The following is a 19,875-nucleotide window of genomic DNA, read 5'->3' as shown; positions in this document are numbered from 1 at the left end:
ACTGTTCCCATGAGGCACAGGGTAAGACTGATTTGCATATGTCCATGTCCAAACTGGGGTGGCAGAGTGGGCTAAAGAACGGTGATGGATCAAACCCAGATCTGTTGACTGGGTGTGAGTGTTTGATTGGTTCTGATGCTCCGTCCATCACCACCCCCTTTTGTACCGCTTTGTTTGCCATAATTAGGCAGGGTATGCTCAGACGTGAGTCCCTTGCTCACTTTGCCACTGGATTCAAGCAAGCCTGGCTGAAGACGGCTGAAATGCCAGAAACCGGTCCTAGGAAGCTTGTTTCCGGTCCAGGGAAGGCATGGCTTGGCAGTTCGGGCTGGACTGTTCCCATGAGGCACAGGGTCAGCCTGATTTGCAAATGGCCATGTCCAAACTGGGGTGGCAGAGTGGGCTAAAGAACGGTGATGGATCAAACCCAGATCTGTTGACTGGGTGTGAGTGTTTGATTGGTTCTGATGCTCCGTCCATCACCACCCCCTTTTGTACCGCTTTGTTTGCGATAAGTTGGCAGGTTATGCTCAGACGTGAGTCCCTTGCTCACTTTGCCACTGGATTCAAGCAAGCCTGGCTGAAGACGGCTGAAATGCCAGAAACCGGTCCTAGGAAGCTTGTTTCCGGTCCAGGGAATGCATGGCTTGGCAGTTCGGGCTGGACTGTTCCCATGAGGCACAGGGTCAGACTGATTTGCATATGGCCATGTCCAAACTGGGGTGGCAGAGTGGGCTAAAGAACGGTGATGGATCAAACGCAGATCTGTTGACTGGGTGTGAGTGTTTGATTGGTTCTGATGCTCCGTCCATCACCACCCCCTTTTGTACCGCTTTGTTTGCCATAAGTTGGCAGGGTATGCTCAGACGTGAGTCCCTTGCTCACTTTGCCACTGGATTCAAGCAAGCCTGGCTGAAGACGGCTGAAATGCCAGAAACCGGTCCTAGGAAGCTTGTTTCCGGTCCAGGGAAGGCATAGCTTGGCAGTTCAGGCTGGACTGTTCCCATGAGGCACAGGGTCAGACTGATTTGCATATGGCCATGTCCAAACTGGGGTGGCAGAGTGGGCTAAAGAACGGTGATGGATCAAACCTAGATCTGTTGATTGGGTGTGAGTGTTTGATTGGTTCTGATGCTCCGTCCATCACCACCCCCTTTTGTACCGCTTTGTTTGCCATAAGTTGGCAGGGTATGCTCAGACGTGAGTCCCTTGCTCACTTTGCCACTGGATTCAAGCAAGCCTGGCTGAAGACGGCTGAAATGCCAGAAACCGGTCCTAGGAAGCTTGTTTCCGGTCCAGGGAAGGCATGGCTTGGCAGTTCAGGCTGGACTGTTCCCATGAGGCACAGGGTCAGACTGATTTGCATATGGCCATGTCCAAACTGGGGTGGCAGAGTGGGCTAAAGAACGGTGATGGATCAAACCCAGATCTGTTGACTGGGTGTGAGTGTTTGATTGATTCTGATGCTCCGTCCATCACTACCCCCTTTTGTACCGCTTTGTTTGCCATAAGTTGGCAGGGTATGCTCAGACGTGAGTCCCTTGCTCACTTTGCCACTGGATTCAAGCAAGCCTGGCTGAAGACGGCTGAAATGCCAGAAACCGGTCCTAGGAAGCTTGTTTCCGGTCCAGGGAATGCATGGCTTGGCAATTCGGGCTGGACTGTTCCCATGAGGCACAGGGTCAGACTGATTTGCATATGGCCATGTCCAAACTGGGGTGGCAGAGTGGGTTAAAGAACGGTGATGGATCAAACCTAGATCTGTTGATTGGGTGTGAGTGTTTGATTGGTTTTGATGCTCCGTCCATCACCACCCCCTTTTGTACCGCTTTGTTTGCCATAAGTTGGCAGGGTATGCTCAGACGTGAGTCCCTTGCTCACTTTGCCACTGGATTCAAGCAAGCCTGGCTGAAGACGGCTGAAATGCCAGAAACCGGTCCAAGGAAGCTTGTTTCCGGTCCAGGGAATGCATGGCTTGGCAATTCGGGCTGGACTGTTCCCATGAGGCACAGGGTCAGACTGATTTGCATATGGCCATGTCCAAACTGGGGTGGCAGAGTGGGCTAAAGAACGGTGATGGATCAAACCTAGATCTGTTGATTGGGTGTGAGTGTTTGATTGGTTCTGATGCTCCGTCCATCACCACCCCCTTTTGTACCGCTTTGTTTGCCATAAGTTGGCAGGGTATGCTCAGACGTGAGTCCCTTGCTCACTTTGCCACTGGATTCAAGCAAGCCTGGCTGAAGACGGCTGAAATGCCAGAAACCGGTCCTAGGAAGCTTGTTTCCGGTCCAGGGAAGGCATGGCTTGGCAGTTCGGGCTGGACTGTTCCCATGAGGCACAGGGTCAGACTGATTTGCATATGGCCATGTCCAAACTGGGGTGGCAGAGTGGGCTAAAGAACGGTGATGGAGCAAACCCAGATCTGTTGACTGGGTGTGAGTATTTGATTGGTTCTGATGCTCCGTCCATCACCACCCCCTTTTGTACCGCTTTGTTTGCCATAAGTTGGCAGGGTATGCTCAGACGTGAGTCCCTTGCTCACTTTGCCACTGGATTCAAGCAAGCCTGGCTGAAGACGGCTGAAATGCCAGAAACCGGTCCTAGGAAGCTTGTTTCCGGTCCAGGGAAGGCATGGCTTGGCAGTTCGGGCTGGACTGTTCCCATGAGGCACAGGGTAAGACTGATTTGCATATGTCCATGTCCAAACTGGGGTGGCAGAGTGGGCTAAAGAACGGTGATGGATCAAACCCAGATCTGTTGACTGGGTGTGAGTGTTTGATTGGTTCTGATGCTCCGTCCATCACCACCCCCTTTTGTACCGCTTTGTTTGCCATAATTTGGCAGGGTATGCTCAGACGTGAGCCCCTTGCTCACTTTGCCACTGGATTCAAGCAAGCCTGGCTGAAGACGGCTGAAATGCCAGAAACCGGTCCTAGGAAGCTTGTTTCCGGTCCAGGGAAGGCATGGCTTGGCAGTTCGGGCTGGACTGTTCCCATGAGGCACAGGGTCAGACTGATTTGCAAATGGCCATGTCCAAACTGGGGTGGCAGAGTGGGCTAAAGAACGGTGATGGATCAAACCCAGATCTGTTGACTGGGTGTGAGTGTTTGATTGGTTCTGATGCTCCGTCCATCACCACCCCCTTTTGTACCGCTTTGTTTGCGATAAGTTGGCAGGTTATGCTCAGACGTGAGTCCCTTGCTCACTTTGCCACTGGATTCAAGCAAGCCTGGCTGAAGACGGCTGAAATGCCAGAAACCGGTCCTAGGAAGCTTGTTTCCGGTCCAGGGAATGCATGGCTTGGCAGTTCGGGCTGGACTGTTCCCATGAGGCACAGGGTCAGACTGATTTGCATATGGCCATGTCCAAACTGGGGTGGCAGAGTGGGCTAAAGAACGGTGATGGATCAAACGCAGATCTGTTGACTGGGTGTGAGTGTTTGATTGGTTCTGATGCTCCGTCCATCACCACCCCCTTTTGTACCGCTTTGTTTGCCATAAGTTGGCAGGGTATGCTCAGACGTGAGTCCCTTGCTCATTTTGCCACTGGATTCAAGCAAGCCTGGCTGAAGACGGCTGAAATGCCAGAAACCGGTCCTAGGAAGCTTGTTTCCGGTCCAGGGAAGGCATAGCTTGGCAGTTCAGGCTGGACTGTTCCCATGAGGCACAGGGTCAGACTGATTTGCATATGGCCATGTCCAAACTGGGGTGGCAGAGTGGGCTAAAGAACGGTGATGGATCAAACCCAGATCTGTTGACTGGGTGTGAGTGTTTGATTGATTCTGATGCTCCGTCCATCACCACCCCCTTTTGTACCGCTTTGTTTGCCATAAGTTGGCAGGGTATGCTCAGACGTGAGTCCCTTGCTCACTTTGCCACTGGATTCAAGCAAGCCTGGCTGAAGACGGCTGAAATGCCAGAAACCAGTCCAAGGAAGCTTGTTTCCGGTCCAGGGAATGCATGGCTTGGCAATTCGGGCTGGACTGTTCCCATGAGGCACAGGGTCAGACTGATTTGCATATGGCCATGTCCAAACTGGGGTGGCAGAGTGGGCTAAAGAACGGTGATGGATCAAACCTAGATCTGTTGATTGGGTGTGAGTGTTTGATTGGTTCTGATGCTCCGTCCATCACTACCCCCTTTTGTACCGCTTTGTTTGCCATAAGTTGGCAGGGTATGCTCAGACGTGAGTCCCTTGCTCACTTTGCCACTGGATTCAAGCAAGCCTGGCTGAAGACGGCTGAAATGCCAGAAACCGGTCCTAGGAAGCTTGTTTCCGGTCCAGGGAAGGCATGGCTTGGCAGTTCAGGCTGGACTGTTCCCATGAGGCACAGGGTCAGACTGATTTGCATATGGCCATGTCCAAACTGGGGTGGCAGAGTGGGCTAAAGAACGGTGATGGATCAAACCCAGATCTGTTGACTGGGTGTGAGTGTTTGATTGATTCTGATGCTCCGTCCATCACCACCCCCTTTAGTACCGCTTTGTTTGCCATAAGTTGGCAGGGTATGCTCAGACGTGAGTCCCTTGCTCACTTTGCCACTGGATTCAAGCAAGCCTGGCTGAAGACGGCTGAAATGCCAGAAACCGGTCCTAGGAAGCTTGTTTCCGGTCCAGGGAATGCATGGCTTGGCAATTCGGGCTGGACTGTTCCCATGAGGCACAGGGTCAGACTGATTTGCATATGGCCATGTCCAAACTGGGGTGGCAGAGTGGGCTAAAGAACGGTGATGGATCAAACCTAGATCTGTTGATTGGGTGTGAGTGTTTGATTGGTTCTGATGCTCCGTCCATCACCACCCCCTTTTGTACCGCTTTGTTTGCCATAAGTTGGCAGGGTATGCTCAGACGTGAGTCCCTTGCTCACTTTGCCACTGGATTCAAGCAAGCCTGGCTGAAGACGGCTGAAATGCCAGAAACCGGTCCAAGGAAGCTTGTTTCCGGTCCAGGGAATGCATGGCTTGGCAATTCGGGCTGGACTGTTCCCATGAGGCACAGGGTCAGACTGATTTGCATATGGCCATGTCCAAACTGGGGTGGCAGAGTGGGCTAAAGAACGGTGATGGATCAAACCTAGATCTGTTGATTGGGTGTGAGTGTTTGATTGGTTCTGATGCTCCGTCCATCACCACCCCCTTTTGTACCGCTTTGTTTGCCATAAGTTGGCAGGGTATGCTCAGACGTGAGTCCCTTGCTCACTTTGCCACTGGATTCAAGCAAGCCTGGCTGAAGACGGCTGAAATGCCAGAAACCGGTCCTAGGAAGCTTGTTTCCGGTCCAGGGAAGGCATGGCTTGGCAGTTCGGGCTGGACTGTTCCCATGAGGCACAGGGTCAGACTGATTTGCATATGGCCATGTCCAAACTGGGGTGGCAGAGTGGGCTAAAGAACGGTGATGGAGCAAACCCAGATCTGTTGACTGGGTGTGAGTATTTGATTGGTTCTGATGCTCCGTCCATCACCACCCCCTTTTGTACCGCTTTGTTTGCCATAAGTTGGCAGGGTATGCTCAGACGTGAGTCCCTTGCTCACTTTGCCACTGGATTCAAGCAAGCCTGGCTGAAGACGGCTGAAATGCCAGAAACCGGTCCTAGGAAGCTTGTTTCCGGTCCAGGGAAGGCATGGCTTGGCAGTTCGGGCTGGACTGTTCCCATGAGGCACAGGGTCAGACTGATTTGCAAATGGCCATGTCCAAACTGGGGTGGCAGAGTGGGCTAAAGAACGGTGATGGATCAAACCCAGATATGTTGACTAGGTGTGAGTGTTTGATTGGTTCTGATGCTCCGTCCATCACCACCCCCTTTTGTACCGCTTTGTTTGCGATAAGTTGGCAGGTTATGCTCAGACGTGAGTCCCTTGCTCACTTTGCCACTGGATTCAAGCAAGCCTGGCTGAAGACGGCTGAAATGCCAGAAACCGGTCCTAGGAAGCTTGTTTCCGGTCCAGGGAATGCATGGCTTGGCAGTTCGGGCTGGACTGTTCCCATGAGGCACAGGGTCAGACTGATTTGCATATGGCCATGTCCAAACTGGAGTGGCAGAGTGGGCTAAAGAACGGTGATGGATCAAACCCAGATCTCTTGACTGGGTGTGAGTGTTTGATTGGTTCTGATGCTCCGTCCATCACCACCCCCTTTTGTACCGCTTTGTTTGCCATAAGTTGGCAGGGTATGCTCAGACGTGAGTCCCTTGCTCACTTTGCCACTGGATTCAAGCAAGCCTAGCTGAAGACGGCTGAAATGCCAGAAACCGGTCCTAGGAAGCTTGTTTCCGGTCCAGGGAAGGCATGGCTTGGCAGTTCAGGCTGGACTGTTCCCATGATGCACAGGGTCAGACTGATTTGCATATGGCCATGTCCAAACTGGGGTGGCAGAGTGGGCTAAAGAACGGTGATGGATCAAACCCAGATCTGTTGACTGGGTGTGAGTGTTTGATTGATTCTGATGCTCCGTCCATCACCACCCCCTTTTGTACCGCTTTGTTTGCCATAAGTTGGCAGGGTATGCTCAGACGTGAGTCCCTTGCTCACTTTGCCACTGGATTCAAGCAAGCCTGGCTGAAGACGGCTGAAATGCCAGAAACCGGTCCAAGGAAGCTTGTTTCCGGTCCAGGGAATGCATGGCTTGGCAATTCGGGCTGGACTGTTCCCATGAGGCACAGGGTCAGACTGATTTGCATATGGCCATGTCCAAACTGGGGTGGCAGAGTGGGCTAAAGAACGGTGATGGATCAAACCTAGATCTGTTGATTGGGTGTGAGTGTTTGATTGGTTCTGATGCTCCGTCCATCACCACCCCCTTTTGTACCGCTTTGTTTGCCATAAGTTGGCAGGGTATGCTCAGACGTGAGTCCCTTGCTCACTTTGCCACTGGATTCAAGCAAGCCTGGCTGAAGACGGCTGAAATGCCAGAAACCGGTCCAAGGAAGCTTGTTTCCGGTCCAGGGAATGCATGGCTTGGCAATTCGGGCTGGACTGTTCCCATGAGGCACAGGGTCAGACTGATTTGCATATGGCCATGTCCAAACTGGGGTGGCAGAGTGGGCTAAAGAACGGTGATGGATCAAACCTAGATCTGTTGATTGGGTGTGAGTGTTTGATTGGTTCTGATGCTCCGTCCATCACCACCCCCTTTTGTACCGCTTTGTTTGCCATAAGTTGGCAGGGTATGCTCAGACGTGAGTCCCTTGCTCACTTTGCCACTGGATTCAAGCAAGCCTGGCTGAAGACGGCTGAAATGCCAGAAACCGGTCCTAGGAAGCTTGTTTCCGGTCCAGGGAAGGCATGGCTTGGCAGTTCAGGCTGGACTGTTCCCATGAGGCACAGGGTCAGACTGATTTGCATATGGCCATGTCCAAACTGGGGTGGCAGAGTGGGCTAAAGAACGGTGATGGATCAAACCCAGATCTGTTGACTGGGTGTGAGTGTTTGATTGATTCTGATGCTCCGTCCATCACCACCCCCTTTTGTACCGCTTTGTTTGCCATAAGTTGGCAGGGTATGCTCAGACGTGAGTCCCTTGCTCACTTTGCCACTGGATTCAAGCAAGCCTGGCTGAAGACGGCTGAAATGCCAGAAACCGGTCCAAGGAAGCTTGTTTCCGGTCCAGGGAATGCATGGCTTGGCAATTCGGGCTGGACTGTTCCCATGAGGCACAGGGTCAGACTGATTTGCATATGGCCATGTCCAAACTGGGGTGGCAGAGTGGGCTAAAGAACGGTGATGGACCAAACCTAGATCTGTTGATTGGGTGTGAGTGTTTGATTGGTTCTGATGCTCCGTCCATCACCACCCCCTTTTGTACCGCTTTGTTTGCCATAAGTTGGCAGGGTATGCTCAGACGTGAGTCCCTTGCTCACTTTGCCACTGGATTCAAGCAAGCCTAGCTGAAGACGGCTGAAATGCCAGAAACCGGTCCTAGTAAGCTTGTTTCCGGTCCAGGGAAGGCATGGCTTGGCAGTTCAGGCTGGACTGTTCCCATGAGGCACAGGGTCAGACTGATTTGCATATGGCCATGTCCAAACTGGGGTGGCAGAGTGGGCTAAAGAACGGTGATGGATCAAACCCAGATCTGTTGACTGGGTGTGAGTGTTTGATTGATTCTGATGCTCCGTCCATCACTACCCCCTTTTGTACCGCTTTGTTTGCCATAAGTTGGCAGGGTATGCTCAGACGTGAGTCCCTTGCTCACTTTGCCACTGGATTCAAGCAAGCCTGGCTGAAGACGGCTGAAATGCCAGAAACCGGTCCAAGGAAGCTTGTTTCCGGTCCAGGGAATGCATGGCTTGGCAATTCGGGCTGGACTGTTCCCATGAGGCACAGGGTCAGACTGATTTGCATATGGCCATGTCCAAACTGGGGTGGCAGAGTGGGCTAAAGAACGGTGATGGATCAAACCTAGATCTGTTGATTGGGTGTGAGTGTTTGATTGGTTCTGATGCTCCGTCCATCACCACCCCCTTTTGTACCGCTTTGTTTGCCATAAGTTGGCAGGGTATGCTCAGACGTGAGTCCCTTGCTCACTTTGCCACTGGATTCAAGCAAGCCTGGCTGAAGACGGCTGAAATGCCAGAAACCGGTCCTAGGAAGCTTGTTTCCGGTCCAGGGAAGGCATGGCTTGGCAGTTCAGGCTGGACTGTTCCCATGAGGCACAGGGTCAGACTGATTTGCATATGGCCATGTCCAAACTGGGGTGGCAGAGTGGGCTAAAGAACGGTGATGGATCAAACCCAGATCTGTTGACTGGGTGTGAGTGTTTGATTGATTCTGATGCTCCGTCCATCACCACCCCCTTTTGTACCGCTTTGTTTGCCATAAGTTGGCAGGGTATGCTCAGACGTGAGTCCCTTGCTCACTTTGCCACTGGATTCAAGCAAGCCTGGCTGAAGACGGCTGAAATGCCAGAAACCGGTCCAAGGAAGCTTGTTTCCGGTCCAGGGAATGCATGGCTTGGCAATTCGGGCTGGACTGTTCCCATGAGGCACAGGGTCAGACTGATTTGCATATGGCCATGTCCAAACTGGGGTGGCAGAGTGGGCTAAAGAACGGTGATGGACCAAACCTAGATCTGTTGATTGGGTGTGAGTGTTTGATTGGTTCTGATGCTCCGTCCATCACCACCCCCTTTTGTACCGCTTTGTTTGCCATAAGTTGGCAGGGTATGCTCAGACGTGAGTCCCTTGCTCACTTTGCCACTGGATTCAAGCAAGCCTGGCTGAAGACGGCTGAAATGCCAGAAACCGGTCCAAGGAAGCTTGTTTCCGGTCCAGGGAATGCATGGCTTGGCAGTTCGGGCTGGACTGTTCCCATGAGGCACAGGGTAAGACTGATTTGCATATGTCCATGTCCAAACTGGGGTGGCAGAGTGGGCTAAAGAACGGTGATGGATCAAACCCAGGTCTGTTGACTGGGTGTGAGTGTTTGATTGGTTCTGATGCTCCGTCCATCACCACCCCCTTTTGTACCGCTTTGTTTGCCATAATTTGGCAGGGTATGCTCAGACGTGAGTCCCTTGCTCACTTTGCCACTGGATTCAAGCAAGCCTGGCTGAAGACGGCTGAAATGCCAGAAACCGGTCCTAGGAAGCTTGTTTCCGGTCCAGGGAATGCATGGCTTGGCAGTTCGGGCTGGACTGTTCCCATGAGGCACAGGGTCAGACTGATTTGCATATGGCCATGTCCAAACTGGGGTGGCAGAGTGGGCTAAAGAACGGTGATGGATCAAACCCAGATCTGTTGACTGGGTGTGAGTGTTTGATTGGTTCTGATGCTCCGTCCATCACCACCCCCTTTTGTACCGCTTTGTTTGCCATAAGTTGGCAGGGTATGCTCAGACGTGAGTCCCTTGCTCACTTTGCCACTGGATTCAAGCAAGCCTGGCTGAAGACGGCTGAAATGCCAGAAACCGGTCCTAGGAAGCTTGTTTCCGGTCCAGGGAAGGCATGGCTTGGCAGTTCAGGCTGGACTGTTCCCATGAGGCACAGGGTCAGACTGATTTGCATATGGCCATGTCCAAACTGGGGTGGCAGAGTGGGCTAAAGAACGGTGATGGATCAAACCCAGATCTGTTGACTGGGTGTGAGTGTTTGATTGATTCTGATGCTCCGTCCATCACCACCCCCTTTTGTACCGCTTTGTTTGCCATAAGTTGGCAGGGTATGCTCAGACGTGAGTCCCTTGCTCACTTTGCCACTGGATTCAAGCAAGCCTGGTTGAAGACGGCTGAAATGCCAGAAACCGGTCCAAGGAAGCTTGTTTCCGGTCCAGGGAATGCATGGCTTGGCAATTCGGGCTGGACTGTTCCCATGAGGCACAGGGTCAGACTGATTTGCATATGGCCATGTCCAAACTGGGGTGGCAGAGTGGGCTAAAGAACGGTGATGGATCAAACCTAGATCTGTTGATTGGGTGTGAGTGTTTGATTGGTTCTGATGCTCCGTCCATCACCACCCCCTTTTGTACCGCTTTGTTTGCCATAAGTTGGCAGGGTATGCTCAGACGTGAGTCCCTTGCTCACTTTGCCACTGGATTCAAGCAAGCCTGGCTGAAGACGGCTGAAATGCCAGAAACCGGTCCTAGGAAGCTTGTTTCCGGTCCAGGGAAGGCATGGCTTGGCAGTTCGGGCTGGACTGTTCCCATGAGGCACAGGGTCAGACTGATTTGCATATGGCCATATCCAAACTGGGGTGGCAGAGTGGGCTAAAGAACGGTGATGGATCAAACCCAGATCTGTTGACTGGGTGTGAGTGTTTGATTGGTTCTGATGCTCCGTCCATCACCACCCCCTTTTGTACCGCTTTGTTTGCCATAAGTTGGCAGGGTATGCTCAGACGTGAGTCCCTTGCTCACTTTGCCACTGGATTCAAGCAAGCCTGGCTGAAGACGGCTGAAATGCCAGAAACCGGTCCAAGGAAGCTTGTTTCCGGTCCAGGGAATGCATGGCTTGGCAATTCGGGCTGGACTGTTCCCATGAGGCACAGGGTCAGACTGATTTGCATATGGCCATGTCCAAACTGGGGTGGCAGAGTGGGCTAAAGAACGGTGATGGATCAAACCTAGATCTGTTGATTGGGTGTGAGTGTTTGATTGGTTCTGATGCTCCGTCCATCACCACCCCCTTTTGTACCGCTTTGTTTGCCATAAGTTGGCAGGGTATGCTCAGACGTGAGTCCCTTGCTCACTTTGCCACTGGATTCAAGCAAGCCTGGCTGAAGACGGCTGAAATGCCAGAAACCGGTCCTAGGAAGCTTGTTTCCGGTCCAGGGAAGGCATGGCTTGGCAGTTCAGGCTGGACTGTTCCCATGAGGCACAGGGTCAGACTGATTTGCATATGGCCATGTCCAAACTGGGGTGGCAGAGTGGGCTAAAGAACGGTGATGGATCAAACCCAGATCTGTTGACTGGGTGTGAGTGTTTGATTGATTCTGATGCTCCGTCCATCACCACCCCCTTTTGTACCGCTTTGTTTGCCATAAGTTGGCAGGGTATGCTCAGACGTGAGTCCCTTGCTCACTTTGCCACTGGATTCAAGCAAGCCTGGCTGAAGACGGCTGAAATGCCAGAAACCGGTCCAAGGAAGCTTGTTTCCGGTCCAGGGAATGCATGGCTTGGCAATTCGGGCTGGACTGTTCCCATGAGGCACAGGGTCAGACTGATTTGCATATGGCCATGTCCAAACTGGGGTGGCAGAGTGGGCTAAAGAACGGTGATGGACCAAACCTAGATCTGTTGATTGGGTGTGAGTGTTTGATTGGTTCTGATGCTCCGTCCATCACCACCCCCTTTTGTACCGCTTTGTTTGCCATAAGTTGGCAGGGTATGCTCAGACGTGAGTCCCTTGCTCACTTTGCCACTGGATTCAAGCAAGCCTAGCTGAAGACGGCTGAAATGCCAGAAACCGGTCCTAGTAAGCTTGTTTCCGGTCCAGGGAAGGCATGGCTTGGCAGTTCAGGCTGGACTGTTCCCATGAGGCACAGGGTCAGACTGATTTGCATATGGCCATGTCCAAACTGGGGTGGCAGAGTGGGCTAAAGAACGGTGATGGATCAAACCCAGATCTGTTGACTGGGTGTGAGTGTTTGATTGATTCTGATGCTCCGTCCATCACTACCCCCTTTTGTACCGCTTTGTTTGCCATAAGTTGGCAGGGTATGCTCAGACGTGAGTCCCTTGCTCACTTTGCCACTGGATTCAAGCAAGCCTGGCTGAAGACGGCTGAAATGCCAGAAACCGGTCCAAGGAAGCTTGTTTCCGGTCCAGGGAATGCATGGCTTGGCAATTCGGGCTGGACTGTTCCCATGAGGCACAGGGTCAGACTGATTTGCATATGGCCATGTCCAAACTGGGGTGGCAGAGTGGGCTAAAGAACGGTGATGGATCAAACCTAGATCTGTTGATTGGGTGTGAGTGTTTGATTGGTTCTGATGCTCCGTCCATCACCACCCCCTTTTGTACCGCTTTGTTTGCCATAAGTTGGCAGGGTATGCTCAGACGTGAGTCCCTTGCTCACTTTGCCACTGGATTCAAGCAAGCCTGGCTGAAGACGGCTGAAATGCCAGAAACCGGTCCTAGGAAGCTTGTTTCCGGTCCAGGGAAGGCATGGCTTGGCAGTTCAGGCTGGACTGTTCCCATGAGGCACAGGGTCAGACTGATTTGCATATGGCCATGTCCAAACTGGGGTGGCAGAGTGGGCTAAAGAACGGTGATGGATCAAACCCAGATCTGTTGACTGGGTGTGAGTGTTTGATTGATTCTGATGCTCCGTCCATCACCACCCCCTTTTGTACCGCTTTGTTTGCCATAAGTTGGCAGGGTATGCTCAGACGTGAGTCCCTTGCTCACTTTGCCACTGGATTCAAGCAAGCCTGGCTGAAGACGGCTGAAATGCCAGAAACCGGTCCAAGGAAGCTTGTTTCCGGTCCAGGGAATGCATGGCTTGGCAATTCGGGCTGGACTGTTCCCATGAGGCACAGGGTCAGACTGATTTGCATATGGCCATGTCCAAACTGGGGTGGCAGAGTGGGCTAAAGAACGGTGATGGACCAAACCTAGATCTGTTGATTGGGTGTGAGTGTTTGATTGGTTCTGATGCTCCGTCCATCACCACCCCCTTTTGTACCGCTTTGTTTGCCATAAGTTGGCAGGGTATGCTCAGACGTGAGTCCCTTGCTCACTTTGCCACTGGATTCAAGCAAGCCTGGCTGAAGACGGCTGAAATGCCAGAAACCGGTCCAAGGAAGCTTGTTTCCGGTCCAGGGAATGCATGGCTTGGCAGTTCGGGCTGGACTGTTCCCATGAGGCACAGGGTAAGACTGATTTGCATATGTCCATGTCCAAACTGGGGTGGCAGAGTGGGCTAAAGAACGGTGATGGATCAAACCCAGGTCTGTTGACTGGGTGTGAGTGTTTGATTGGTTCTGATGCTCCGTCCATCACCACCCCCTTTTGTACCGCTTTGTTTGCCATAATTTGGCAGGGTATGCTCAGACGTGAGTCCCTTGCTCACTTTGCCACTGGATTCAAGCAAGCCTGGCTGAAGACGGCTGAAATGCCAGAAACCGGTCCTAGGAAGCTTGTTTCCGGTCCAGGGAATGCATGGCTTGGCAGTTCGGGCTGGACTGTTCCCATGAGGCACAGGGTCAGACTGATTTGCATATGGCCATGTCCAAACTGGGGTGGCAGAGTGGGCTAAAGAACGGTGATGGATCAAACCCAGATCTGTTGACTGGGTGTGAGTGTTTGATTGGTTCTGATGCTCCGTCCATCACCACCCCCTTTTGTACCGCTTTGTTTGCCATAAGTTGGCAGGGTATGCTCAGACGTGAGTCCCTTGCTCACTTTGCCACTGGATTCAAGCAAGCCTGGCTGAAGACGGCTGAAATGCCAGAAACCGGTCCTAGGAAGCTTGTTTCCGGTCCAGGGAAGGCATGGCTTGGCAGTTCAGGCTGGACTGTTCCCATGAGGCACAGGGTCAGACTGATTTGCATATGGCCATGTCCAAACTGGGGTGGCAGAGTGGGCTAAAGAACGGTGATGGATCAAACCCAGATCTGTTGACTGGGTGTGAGTGTTTGATTGATTCTGATGCTCCGTCCATCACCACCCCCTTTTGTACCGCTTTGTTTGCCATAAGTTGGCAGGGTATGCTCAGACGTGAGTCCCTTGCTCACTTTGCCACTGGATTCAAGCAAGCCTGGTTGAAGACGGCTGAAATGCCAGAAACCGGTCCAAGGAAGCTTGTTTCCGGTCCAGGGAATGCATGGCTTGGCAATTCGGGCTGGACTGTTCCCATGAGGCACAGGGTCAGACTGATTTGCATATGGCCATGTCCAAACTGGGGTGGCAGAGTGGGCTAAAGAACGGTGATGGATCAAACCTAGATCTGTTGATTGGGTGTGAGTGTTTGATTGGTTCTGATGCTCCGTCCATCACCACCCCCTTTTGTACCGCTTTGTTTGCCATAAGTTGGCAGGGTATGCTCAGACGTGAGTCCCTTGCTCACTTTGCCACTGGATTCAAGCAAGCCTGGCTGAAGACGGCTGAAATGCCAGAAACCGGTCCTAGGAAGCTTGTTTCCGGTCCAGGGAAGGCATGGCTTGGCAGTTCGGGCTGGACTGTTCCCATGAGGCACAGGGTCAGACTGATTTGCATATGGCCATATCCAAACTGGGGTGGCAGAGTGGGCTAAAGAACGGTGATGGATCAAACCCAGATCTGTTGACTGGGTGTGAGTGTTTGATTGGTTCTGATGCTCCGTCCATCACCACCCCCTTTTGTACCGCTTTGTTTGCCATAAGTTGGCAGGGTATGCTCAGACGTGAGTCCCTTGCTCACTTTGCCACTGGATTCAAGCAAGCCTGGCTGAAGACGGCTGAAATGCCAGAAACCGGTCCTAGGAAGCTTGTTTCCGGTCCAGGGAAGGCATGGCTTGGCAGTTCGGGCTGGACTGTTCCCATGAGGCACAGGGTAAGACTGATTTGCATATGTCCATGTCCAAACTGGGGTGGCAGAGTGGGCTAAAGAACGGTGATGGATCAAACCCATATCTGTTGACTGGGTGTGAGTTTTTGATTGGTTCTGATGCTCCGTCCATCACCACCCCCTTTTGTACCGCTTTGTTTGCGATAAGTTGGCAGGTTATGCTCAGACGTGAGTCCCTTGGTCACTTTGCCACTGGATTCAAGCAAGCCTGGCTGAAGACGGCTGAAATGCCAGAAACCGGTCCTAGGAAGCTTGTTTCCGGTCCAGGGAATGCATGGCTTGGCAGTTCGGGCTCAACTGTTCCCATGAGGCACAGGGTCAGACTGATTTGCATATGGCCATGTCCAAACTGGGGTGGCAGAGTGGGCTAAAGAACGGTGATGGATCAAACCCAGATCTGTTGACTGGGTGTGAGTGTTTGATTGGTTCTGATGCTCCGTCCATCACCATCCCCTTTTGTACCGCTTTGTTTGCCATAAGTTGGCAGGGTATGCTCAGACGTGAGTCCCTTGCTCACTTTGCCACTGGATTTAAGCAAGCCTGGCTGAAGACGGCTGAAATGCCAGAAACCGGTCCTAGGAAGCTTGTTTCCGGTCCAGGGAAGGCATGGCTTGGCAGTTCGGGCTGGACTGTTCCCATGAGGCACAGGGTAAGACTGATTTGCATATGGCCATGTCCAAACTGGGGTGGCAGAGTGGGCTAAAGAACGGTGATGGATCAAACCCAGATCTGTTGACTGGGTGTGAGTGTTTGATTGGTTCTGATGCTCCGTCCATCACCACCCCCTTTTGAACCGCTTTGTTTGCCATAAGTTGGCAGGGTATGCTCAGACGTGAGTCCCTTACTCACTTTGCCACTGGATTCAAGCAAGCCTGGCTGAAGACGGCTGAAATGCCAGAAACCGGTCCTAGGAAGCTTGTTTCCGGTCCAGGGAAGGCATGGCTTGGCAGTTCGGGCTGGACTGTTCCCATGAGGCACAGGGTCAGACTGATTTGCAAATGGCCATGTCCAAACTGGGGTGGCAGAGTGGGCTAAAGAACGGTGATGGATCAAACCCAGATCTGTTGACTGGGTGTGAGTGTTTGATTGGTTCTGATGCTCCGTCCATCACCACCCCCTTTTGTACCGCTTTGTTTGCCATAAGTTGGCAGGGTATGCTCAGACGTGAGTCCCTTACTCACTTTGCCACTGGATTCAAGCAAGCCTGGCTGAAGACAGCTGAAATGCCAGAAACCGGTCCTAGGAAGCTTGTTTCCGGTCCAGGGAAGGCATGGCTTGGCAGTTCGGGCTGGACTGTTCCCATGAGGCACAGGGTCAGACTGATTTGCAAATGGCCATGTCCAAACTGGGGTGGCAGAGTGGGCTAAAGAACGGTGATGGATCAAACCCAGATCTGTTGACTGGGTGTGAGTGTTTGATTGGTTCTGATGCTCCGTCCATCACCACCCCCTTTTGTACCGCTTTGTTTGCCATAAGTTGGCAGGGTATACTCAGACGTGAGTCCCTTGCTCACTTTGCCACTGGATTCAAGCAAGCCTGGCTGAAGACGGCTGAAATGCCAGAAACCGGTCATAGGAAGTTTGTTTCCGGTCCAGGGAAGGCATGGCTTGGGAGGTCGGGCTGGACTGTTCCCATGAGGCACAGGGTCAGACTGATTTGCATATGGCCATGTCCAAACTGGGGTGGCAGAGTGGGCTAAAGAACGGTGATGGATCAAACCCAGATCTGTTGACTGGGTGTGAGTGTTTGATTGGTTCTGATGCTCCGTCCATCACCACCCCCTTTTGTACCGCTTTGTTTGCCATAAGTTGGCATGGTATGCTCAGACGTGAGTCCCTTGCTCACTTTGCCACTGGATTCAAGCAAGCCTGGCTGAAGACGGCTGAAATGCCAGAAACCGGTCCTAGGAAGCTTGTTTCCGGTCCAGGGAAGGCATGGTTTGGCAGTTCGGGCTGGACTGTTCCCATGAGGCACAGGGTCAGACTGATTTGCATATGGCCATGTCCTAACTGGGGTGGCAGAGTGGGCTAAAGAATGGTGATGGATCAAACCCAGATCTGTTGACTGGGTGTGAGTGTTTGATTGGTTCTGATGCTCCGTCCATCACCACCCCCTTTTGTACCGCTTTGTTTGCCATAAGGTGGCAGGGTATGCTCAGACGTGAGTCCCTTGCTCACTTTGCCACTGGATTCAAGCAAGCCTGGCGGAAGATGGCTGGAATGCCAGAAACCGGTCCTAGGAAGCTTGTTTCCGGTCCAAGGAAGGCATGGCTTGGCAGTTCGGGCTGGACTGTTCCCATGAGGCACAGGGTCAGACTGATTTGCATATGGCCATGTCCAAACTGGGGTGGCAGAGTGGGCTAAAGAATGGTGATGGATCAAACCCAGATCTGGTGACTGGGTGTGAGTGTTTGATTGGTTCTGATGCTCCGTCCATCACCACCCCCTTTTGTACCGCCAACATAGCTGCAGCACTGTCTTTCTCCAGCTGGAAAGTGGCTTGCCACTGCACTTGTCCCCGCTTCCATTTTTTCTACTCCATGGAAGGTCAGGTTGGGGCTGTGCGGCAGGGCTGTCTGTCCAGTTTCTGTGTGCCTCTAGCTAGTCCCAAGTCTCCAACAGTTTGAAGAACAGAGAAATGTCATCCAGTAAAACCTTTGATTTGGCCAGGTACATCTGTGTGTATTAAAGTTTGCCTCTCTGAGCGTCCTTTTCACTGCAAGGAAGGAGGCACTTTTTGTTTGCACACTATGGTATTGTCTGGGAACATCATTACTGAAGTGTTCTCCATTCTGAATGAGCCTTGATACCTGGCTTTCTGTAGGAGGGCATCTCGATCTGAGTAATGAAGGAGCTTAGTCATCACTAACCTGTGTGGGTGAAACTGGGACTTTACCTAGCTAGCACCATGCATGTGATTTCCAGTGTGAAGAACTGGGCCAGTTCTTGGGATGCCACCTCCATGCACATTCAGTGATTTAGAAAGGCAAATATGGGCAGGCCACTCCACCTCTCCTGGGGAGCCCATTACTCACACATTATTCCTATGATGTCTCACTTCTGTGTCTGCCTTCCTTCATTCCAGATGGGAGACATGGTCCATGAGGGCTTTCAATTGCAATGTTGTCACCTTTTTGTCCGGTCTCAGTTCATTGAGTCACTCATTGTTAGCTTTCACCTTTTCAGCCAACTTTGGTGGTCCGCACAGAGGGCCCCGACCTTCAAGGCCACAGTGTCTGTATTAGTCTCTAGCACTTCTTTAGAGGCAGTGAGTGCAGCTAGGATATGATGTTTGTATTGCTGGAGAAGCTCAGGAAGCACTGCTTGCTCTAGTATAGTTCCATCCCCTTTCTTAGTCCTAGCTCTAGTATCTCCAGCTACCTCCTGAGAGGCGTGGTCTGTGAGTGATTTAGGTTTAACCATGGTGTGCAACAGGTTTAATAGTGATCAAGTTTGTCACCACTCTGGTTTTCCCCACTCCACCTTCGGTACCCCACACCTGAAGTTCAATCTGCTAATTTTGGAGTGTCATGAAGAGCCACCTCATGCAGTCCTATGGCTACTCACAACCCTGCTCAGTGTCCTCTGCAGTTACATTGTTGAGGCAGACCTGAGGAGTACTGCTCTCAAGCAGCTCCTACTCCCCTTTTACCTGTACACTCTCCATTTGTCTGTCACAAGTAGTGCCTACCTGTGTATGGTCTATGAGTCCTATGCCCTTGTGTGAGCTCCCTAGAAGATTGTCACAGGGCTGTATTAGCTGTCTGACCTGTGGGGGTAGGTCGACTCATTCCTAGCTGGGCACTGCCCACACTTGGGCCATTGTGGTGGACCATGCCATTACTACCCACTCCAAGTTTGACTGCTTCCCTGGTGGTCACTGTTTCACTGAACCTGCCTCTTGTCCTCCATGGAACATAGCCAATAGCCAATAGCCCCTCTAGAGGGCTGTCCTATGCTTCCCCTCCTCCTATGTTGCTGCCATCTTGGTTGCTTGGAGCCCAGGTGTGATACTGTTCAACGTGCCAACATCCCCTGGTGTCGTGTATCAGCACAGATGCCCATTTCTGCCATATAAGCAGGTCTTCCTCAGTGCCTCAATGGGTCTCATGCCACTCACTGAGCCAGAATAGAGGGAGAATAGGAGGATCTGGCATGTGAGGTCAAGCCCATGCCTCCTGCCTCATGCTGGTCATCTAATTTAGTTTCTTCATGGCAAGATTTGTGTAGATCAATTAAGTGCTGGCTAAAAAATAGTGGGTCCTTAAAATGGACATTTCCCATTTTAACTTCCAAATGATTTTTTTGACTGACTCATAATAATTACACCTAACAGAATAGAACTTTACTGAAGGAACTGCCCTCGCTTCATTTGGTATAAATCTATTCTGCTATTATTGAGAAATTTGCATTTAAAAAGTGCTCAATTCTGGGCATGCAGCACTTAAATTTAGAGGGATCCAGACCATTTATTTGTGGGTCCATAAATAACATTTTTAAAAAACATAAACATAACATAAAGACATGCCCTTAGTTAATGGCCCTTTTTCTTCTCTTGAGCATTGTGCACTGGCCTTCACTGAAACATTTTGGTTGTGGTCATCATTACAGTTAGACCTGTCATCCTTAGGGTACTATTCCCCCAAACATTTTACCTGTTTAGCTCCTTGCTGCATCTTTTTCTCGGACTTAGGACTCTGAGCACTTTACCACTACAAACCAGTGCTAAAGTGAATGTGTTTCTCTCCTGAACTTGGTGACATTGGCGTATACCCAATTGGCATACTCAGTTTAATTACTAGTCCCTTGTAAAGTGGTATACCATATACCCAGGGCATGTAATATAAATTCTACCAGTGGACTTGCATCATGGATTATATCACCCACACCAGTAACCTTA

Source organism: Triturus cristatus, chromosome 8 (genome assembly GCF_964204655.1).
Source record: "Triturus cristatus chromosome 8, aTriCri1.1, whole genome shotgun sequence".
Lineage (NCBI taxonomy): Eukaryota > Metazoa > Chordata > Amphibia > Caudata > Salamandridae > Triturus > Triturus cristatus.
The sequence above is the reverse complement of the archived record's forward strand: the minus strand, read 5'-3'. Positions refer to the sequence as shown.